General features: G+C 41.1%; 1 long non-coding RNA gene across 1 annotated transcript in view; it reads right to left on the bottom strand.

The window, feature by feature from the left end:
- Positions 1-8,828, bottom strand: part of LOC106147983 — a 47,710-nt gene extending 38,882 nt beyond the window's left edge. The window contains exon 1 of the long non-coding RNA XR_001233065.1: positions 8,422-8,828. This is a non-coding gene — a long non-coding RNA (uncharacterized LOC106147983). The remainder of the gene's footprint in view (positions 1-8,421) is intronic.
- Positions 8,829-8,914: the final 86 nt, after the last annotated feature.

The raw sequence follows: 8,914 nt of genomic DNA, 5'->3' as shown, positions 1-8,914 counted from the left end.
TGTTTGATCAATTTTGCATGCCTATCTGAGCAACTCCTTTGAAGATAACAATATGCAATTTAATAATCATTGTTAATTTCGTATCATCTTGTTTTCATATTCTGTATTATTTTCATTTTTATTGTTTAAAATTTTTAAAAAGAGATGTTTGAGTCTTTTGTAGAGAATGGATGCATTTTAAATCCTTAAAGTTAAATGATATAAATTATCACACAATATTACATATGGTTTTTCTTTATATAAGGGAAGGGTCTCTTTTATAAAAGTGAGTAAGACTAAAAGATGCAGGAAGGAGAAGGGGTAGCAGGGGAAGGGAGCATAGAAAGAATTAAGTTATGTCATGAGCATTTACCAGTTACTCAGTGAATGTATTCATTATGTACTCCAAACATGTATTAATAAAAATCAATTTTTAAAAAGGAGGGGCCAGATGACATGTGGAAGCAAGATGCTACACTTCTGGCTTTGGAGACAGAGGAAGGAGTCACAGTTCAAAGAATATAAGATATATAGTTCAAGAAACTGGAGAAATTCAGAGACTGGATTCCCTTCTAGGGTCTCCAAAGTGAGTCTGCTGGCCCTGCAGATACCCTGCAACTGATATCAAAATTCAGACTTCCAGAACTACAAGGTGACAAATTTTTACAACACTCTTCATAGCTTATTTCACCCATGTTCATCCAGCTCTCATGAACCATCTTTATGCTAATAATTCCACGAGGTATTTCCCGAGCCCTGACCTTCACCTTGCTTAGGCAGGATCACTACAGTAGGGCCTAACCAGTCTCCTGCTGCATGCTTATCTCTTCCAAACACTGTCCATGCAGCTGCTGCAGTGTTCTTCCACGTGTTCTTGGTTGCCACATTTTACTGTCTTCCCATGTCACCTTTAATAATATCCAAACTCTAGCATATAAGGCTCAGCCTGATCTTGTCCACGCCCACCTCTCTAACTTTTTGGATTCTCATTTGCTCCAGCTTTTATCAGTTCCCATGTCATGGAGACTCTTTCTTCCCTCAAGGTCTTTGCACATGCTGCTTTCTGTGCATTAAATGCTCTTCCTTTTCCCTCTCTCCATCACTCCCAGCCCCTTTCCTAGCTTTCCTGGTTCAGGTGTGAGCTACTCAGGCTGCCCTTTCTAAAATGAATCCCTTCCACTGTTATTTCCTCTCTCCAGTTTTCCTTTGTAGTATATATCATGGGACATAATCATTTTCTGTTTCTTCTGGCTTGGGTTTTCTCCACCTCTTTGACAGGAAGGTAGACAGAACACAGTACAGATACACAGTATTATTTCTTGCATGAATGAATTAACAGAACAACAGTCCAATGAGCTTGACTATTTCAACTCTGGCTATTTGGGATGCAAAAGATCTAACACTGAAATTCCAAATATCTCACAAAAGTAAAACAGAATTCAAGGAGAGTAGCTATGAGATCCACAATCCTTGACCTCCTTCTAACAAATAATGCTACGACAAGATATACAGGCAGAGGAGACTTTGGAGAAGGTGTAAAAAACCAATGTCATCAAAAACAAAAGAAAGGGGATTTACAGGAAGATGGTGGAGTAGTGTGCAGCAGAGAAGGAGCCTCTCTAAAAGTTGGAACTCCAGGGTCTAGACCCTGGAATATAGCAACATGAGGAGAAGAAGGAAGGAAGTGAGTCCCCAGGACCCAGGAAGGATCTGAAGCAAGAACTGAAGCTCACAGAGAGAGTAAAGAGAGACACTTCAAGAAGGAAGTGGCAAGTGTGTTTTCTGGGCTCTAACTCATTGCATGGGAGGGGCAGCTTGAACCTGCAGATGCATGGTGACTATTGGTAACCCCAGAAGTTTCCATGGAGTAACACACCAATGGAACAGAACAGTGTATGCAGTGGACTGCAGTGGCTGGTGAGTACTTGGGTTTAGCTGTCCCCCAGGAGAGGGCAATTTGCTGGTAGCCATCTTGGAGAGGGGCCAACTGAGCTCAGAACTCAGAATAGTTATGGGCTGGCTCCAATTAGCAGCTGCAAGAGTCAGGGTTAGGTAGAACAGAATTCCAATCAAAAGAAGGTGAAGGAGCCGAGGTAGAACAGAATTCCAATCAAAAGAAGGTGAAGGAGCCGAGTTCAAACTGGAGGCACATGGAACAAACAAATTGGGTTTGTTTGAACAAACTGGCTTCCAACCTCACAGCCAGGAACCACCTTGAATGTCAGTAAAACTGAGGTTCACACTTGTAAGGGTACAGCTGGCTTGCTGGAATTAATCAACATGGATTTGGACTCTGTCTGCACATTCTGTCTATCACTGTCAGCAGAGACATGCTACGAAGTACACAACTGTTTTTCTTATTTTCTTGCTTTTGTTTTGTTTTGGGTTTTTTATTGTTTGCTCTTTTTTATATAAGTGTGAACATGGTTTATAGTTTTCTGTTGTTGTTCTGTTATGTTCTTGCTTTTATTTCTTCCTTTTCTCTTTCTCTCCTCTCTTCACCAGTTTCCCAAAGTTTGCATAATCTTACCTTATCATCCAGTATTGCTTCCAGTCTCTTCTTCTGCTACTTCTCTATTTTTTACCTCTAATCCCTTTAAAATTTTCTCCTCTGAGGGTAAGATAGGTATATTGAAGGCTTATTTATCATATACAATTTTTGGGTTGGTTTTAGATTGTGTTATACAACCACAAATCTAGCTAAAGATGGCAAAATAAGAGTTACCACAGTTTGTCATTTTTTAAATGTTGTATCTGATGCTATTGTTATTGGTCACTGTACTACTTTAGACCAGGTGAATAATGGTTCTAAACAGCTATTTGTTCTCATATGCCAAGACAAATTGAATAAGGGTCATAAACAATACTATATGACAGTGCCAAAGAACTATGGGATGGGCCAAATAGGTAGCAAATTCTCATGCCCAATAAATTGGAGAGGTAGGATCTTGCAACAGACTCCAAATCCAAAAGCCAGCTACCCCTGAAAGACATCTCTGAGAGGTAGTCATTTCTTAAGGGTTCTAAATACTAGCAATAAAGCTATTCACCAAATGCAATTTACAAGCATCAACCCAGGAATTTAAAAAAATGAAAATGAGAAGACACTTAAGCAAGATGCAACCTCAGAATCCCAGCTCACCATAGGCAATCCCAGGGGGCAAGGAGGTGGAACAGTCTAAAAGCCACACATCAGGGCTCTCTAAAGTGGTAACAGCAGAAGTAACAAAGCAGATGAATGAGAATCTAGAAAAAAATTCAAATCTGAAATAATTTCTCAGATAACTACAGAAATGGTAACCATAATGGAAAATATGCTTAGTGACTACAGAGCAAATAGAGATTTAAAAAAATAGAGGAGCTTGAGAAAATGATGGAAATCATGAACACCCAACATAAAGAAATGGAATCCATGAAACAGATTCCAATAGATTTGCAGAGTAAAAATTCCACTGAAAGTATATGCAGCAGAATGAGCCAATGTGAGGACAGAATATCAGATGTAGAAGACAGGATTGCAGTTAGTGATCATGAAGAGAAAGGTTTCTTAAAAATAGCAGGGAACAATGAAAAATCAATCCAACACTGCTAGATGATGCAAAGAACAACATAAGATTGATTGGAGTCTGAAAAAGCATGAAATAGTACAAATGATATAAGATACCTGTTCATAGAAGCCATGGCAAAAAATTTCCCAAACAGGCAAAAAGAATTTGACATACAGTAACTGAGGCATATAGGACTTCAATTAGCCGTGATAAAAAAAAAATCTACATCAAGGAATATAATAGTCAAGATTGCAGACTTGAACACAAGAACACAATACAGTTGACCTTCAAGTTACAACTGGCCTGTTATATGAACAACTTGGAGTATGACCAGAATTTCAGTTTTAATGTACAAAGTCTTCAGTTATGACCCAAATGCTGGCTACTTGTGCTTCCAGATGGTCTCAGACACAGATTTAACCCTTAAAGAGTTTTAGAAGGAACATTACAACATCCTTTCCTGTATGGGATATATTGGGGAATCCTGGGCCAATGTCTAAGGACACTGAGATCTGCTTGTATACAGGAGAGAGACTTTGAAGGCCTGAGCCTTCAATTGATAATTTGAATTACAATCCTCAGGAACAAATTGAGTTTGTAAGTCATGGCTCTTCTCTATTAAAAGATGTTAGGGGAGAAGAAACATATCACTTAATAAGGAAGGCCCATCAGAATCACAGCAGACTTCTCAACACAAATCCTCAACTCAAGGAGAGGTTGGAGTGAAGTATTTCAAGCCCTAAAAGAAAACAATCTCCAACTCAGACTGACATACCCCACAAAACTATCTTTCAGAATTGATAGAGAAATAAGATACTTCAACGACAAAGAACACCTGAGGAAATTCATAACCACCAAACCAGCACTCCACAATGTTCTGAAGGATCTAATACCTAAATATTTAAAAAAAAAAAACACTAAATTTACTGGAAGAGAAAACAGGTAAAATCTCAAAGACATAGGTGTAGGCAAAGACTTCATGAACAAAACTCAGACTTCAAGGGAAATACTACAAAAAATTAATAAATGGGATATGACCTTATTAAAAAGCTTTTGAACAACAAAAGAAATAACCAACAGAGTGAAAAGACAACACATGAATTGGGAAAAAATTATAACCAGTTGTCCCTCAGACAAAGGATGACTATTGAGAACATATAAAAAATTAAAAAAAATCAGACCGCCCAAATTTAAAAGCTCAATCCAGAAATGGTCATCTGAGATGAATACACACTTCTCAGGTGAAGAAATACAAATGGTAAATAAATACATGAAAAAATGTTCAACATCATTGGTCATTGATATGATGAAAATTAAAACAACACTGAGATTCCATCTCACCCCAGACAGAATGGCTATCATCAAAAAAATCAACCAATAACAAATGCTGGTGTGGCTGTGAGGAAAAAGAAACTTTTTTCCACTGTTGGTGGGAGTGTATACTGGTGCAACCACTGTGGAAATCAGTGTGATGATTCCTTTAAAAACCAGGTTTACGCAGGCATAGTGGTGCAGGCCTGTAATCCCAGCACTCAGGAGGCTGAGGCAGGAAGATCATTGCAAGGTCAAGGCCAACCTGGGCTACAAAGTGAGCTCAAGGCCTGAACTGCATAGCCAGACCCTGTCTCAAAAATAAATAAATAAACAAATAAATAAACAAAAACAAACTAGGATTAAAGGTCCCATTTGACCCAGTTATTCCTCTTCTGGGTATCTTCCCAGAAGAATTAAAAACATCACACCACAGTGATATATGCACACCCATGTTTATAGCAGCACAATTTGTAATAGCTAAATCTTGCTAACAAACCAACTGAGGAATGGACAAAAAAGATGTGATTTTTTTTAATATAATGGAGTACTACTCAGCCTTAAAGAAGAATAAACTTGAGACTTTTATAGGTAAATGTGATGCAACTCAACACCATATTCATAAGTGAAATAAATCAGACCCATGTGCGTAAAAAAATCTAGTTTCTCACTAGTGTGAGAAACTGAACAAGTAAATAAGGTCCAAAATATACAATAGAGAGAGTGAATTGGGAAGAAACTCTTCAAAAGCAAAGACAAACTGTGATGGGGAAAGGAGACAGGAAGGAAAGGAAAATGAAAAATATATATTTATACACAAGATAGTTAAGATAATTATAGAGCTAGTTTCTCTTAGTTCATTGAAAAAAAGCTTTGTGCTAATATTGTTTGGACAAGATATGCCTATATCTTGTACTCTGAATAACCACTAGGAAGACAATATGAAATGTATTAATTATTGTAACTCTCCTACTAACCTGGTTTGAAAATATGTTTTATTGTGATTTTTTCTCTTTAAAATGAAAAAAAAAAAAAAGCAACAAGCAACTTTAACAGCATCTTTCTGCCCCTTCTATTTTACCCAGGCTACTTAGGTTGGGTAGCACTCATACCCTTAATCCTTAGACCCTTGAGTATAGCATTGCACAATGAATCAGTTTCAGTGTCACATAGTCTAGATCCAGCCACCTCTGAAAAAGCCCCACCTATGACCACATGAGGCTTTGGGGGACATCTAAACACAAGATATAACAACCTCTAAGTTCATTAGATTATTTGCATGCCAAATGACATAGTCCCCAGGGCCAGGACAATGAATAATTGCCATGACAGTGACTGGAAAGAACCATAAGGAGCACGAAGGGGTAGCACCTGAATTCCCATGAAAGACATAACTATTTCTCCCTTTATTATCCTATCTCTGTCCCTTCCTGTTTTTACCTACATCAATAACCTCCTTCCTCCCAATGAGTTGTTGAATTCTCCTTCATTATTTAGTCAGTGCTGGATGTTGCTATTGGTTCCACGATTCAGAGAGAGAGAAAGAGAGAGAGATAGGCAGAGACAGAGAGACACAGAGAGAGACTGAGTGAAAGAGGCTCAGTTTGGGGTCAGAAATTGGAGATTTTTTTAAAAAAAATAGGGACAACAAAGTGAGTCTTTTTTCTTTTTTAAACAGGGCCTGTACTGAAGCACAGAGGACCAGTATACAGGATGGAGCCCTCCTAGACTAAAACCCAAAAAGTAGATGGGGAGTGTTGTTTATATAACTGCTACAAACCTGTGTCAGTGAAGGTGTCTTAGTTACTTTCTCATTGCTGGGACAAAATATCTGACCCCACAAGTTAAAGGAGGAGAGGTTTATTTGGCTCACAGTTTCCAAGGTTTCAGTTCATATGTGGCTGGTTCCAAGGCCGAGCAGCACGGCAGAAGGACCTGGCAGAGAAGCAGCTTATGGCATGGTGGAAGGAAGCAGAGAGGGATCAAGGGATGAGGAGGGATACATATACCTTAGGCCACTTTCACAGTGTTTCACCTCTTCCCACCAGGCCTCACCTCCCTTTCCGCTTTCCGAACTTTATGTCAGTCTTCCCACCAACATTACACCAAGTTATAAATCCACCAGAGGACTAATCCAGTGATGAGTATCACACGTCCATGATTCAATCACCTCCTCAAAGCCCCACCAATGAGCACATGAGGCTTTGCAGTGACATCTATATACAAGCCATAACAGAGGGACAGAACTGAAACTCGAGAATCTTCTGGAAGGCTTACTGTGAGTGTTGGTTATGCAAATAGCCTGGATTCCTCCTTTCCACTCCAAGGTGCCCTCTCCATTCTTTAAAAATGCAACAGTATCAGCTGAATTGGCTGAAGTAGGGGAGAGGCACCACCCTTGCTGATGCAATCATGCTGGAGTAGAAAATGGCAATTTGATAGCCAGGGAGGACACCATTAGGTAGGGAACTTCTCAAGCGTTCATTGGCAGCTGTGCGTGTGTGTGGGGTGAGGGGTAGTTTGGTGAGTGCTGCATGTGTTTAGGAAACAGGATAGGAGGCTGAGTTGGGTGTTGACAGTGAAGATGTAGAGCTGTCATATTTGCTATATTTAAGAGGTAGACGCGAGAGAAATTGGAAATTAGTTGTGAGGGAAGAGATTAGGATGTGGCAAATGGTTGAGCAAGTGGAAATATGCAGAAGGACAGTTCAAAAAGCCTTGTGTGTGGAACCAGAGAATGCTATCTTTAACTATTGTCACAGGAACTCCAGCAGATTTTTGATAGGATGGCATAGGTCAGCCTGAGATGTGGGAAATATAAAAGATGGCCATGCTTATCCTTATGATCATTGTGCACTCTCTTTCACCCTATAGAGCAGCAGTGGCAACCCTTTGGCACATGTGTTTTCTTTTAAGACAAAAGGTGTTAATGTATGAGTTGCTTTTTTCTAAACTAAAAACTTCAGTATTAAGGTTTAATTGTAGTGTTGGCACTTCGCAACAAATAAGTGGGTTTGGGTTGCAGTTTGGGCACTTGTCTCTAAAAGGTCTGCCATCACTTGCTATAGAGTATGCTTTTTTCTTACTTTTAATTGGCCCTTACTAGGTCTGCAGAGCATGTTTCTTTTCCTACCCTTTGTTTTTGCTTTTTCCAATTCTTCATTGACACAGGAAGAACCTAGAAAGAATTGCTAGCAGCCAATGAAGTTGGACAGCACAGATGGACGCAAATGTTAAAAATGGTGCTCCAAGGCACATGAGCGGAAAGTGTTCCATTTAGTAAGATGGAAATGATTCCATTTCAGGTTTAAGGGGCCAAAGAGGATTGAAGCCCTGTGACCCATCAGATGGAGGGCTGTGTAGGCCCGCTGGATTGTGAGGACAAGCCTGGGACCTACAAAGAGCAAAGCTGCAAGGACCCCTCACGTTTAAAGATCCTGCCTGCTCGAAATGCTGGTGGTGAGAATATCCCCCCATATTTCTCGTCATCCTCTTGCTGTGAAGATTACAAAACGCGGCTGTTTGAAGATTACCCGCCCCCCCCCGCCAACACACACACACACACACACACACACACACTGACCAGTAGGCTGCTGGAGTCCCAGTTTCCATCGGGGAGGCAGAGAAAGAAGAACCAGGCCTGACACAGCCACACTGGGGCACCCCGCTCGCACCCCACCCTTCCTGCGGGTCTCCTGGAAGGGCCCAGGGGCCCCTCTGCCACACAATCTCCAGAGGCACCGCTTCACTGGCCTTGGCAAGGCACCCCTTGTTTGTTGACGCTTTTCCAGCTCCCTTCAATCAGATTTCACTATGTAGAGAGCGTGGGAGTGAGGCAAAAAAGGGAGAAGGCAGGATTTCAAAGGTAGTCTGTACCACGAAGCGGAGGAAGGACCGGAAGGGCGCGAGGGACGTTTCCGAGGCCGCTCTGCAGACCGAACCCTTGGCCCGCGCCCCCGGAGGGACGCAGGATGGAGCCGCGCCCCCCGCGCTGCGTCGGCGCGGTTTCCGGAACCTGCACGCTGCGGGCTCGGTTTCCCCGGACGGTCCCGGAAGCGCGCGGCGCGGGGCGGTGG

This window comes from Chinchilla lanigera, unplaced genomic scaffold (genome assembly GCF_000276665.1).
Source record: "Chinchilla lanigera isolate Chin_1 unplaced genomic scaffold, ChiLan1.0 scaffold00013, whole genome shotgun sequence".
NCBI lineage: Eukaryota > Metazoa > Chordata > Mammalia > Rodentia > Chinchillidae > Chinchilla > Chinchilla lanigera.
This window is presented reverse-complemented; position numbering and strand designations above follow the sequence as displayed.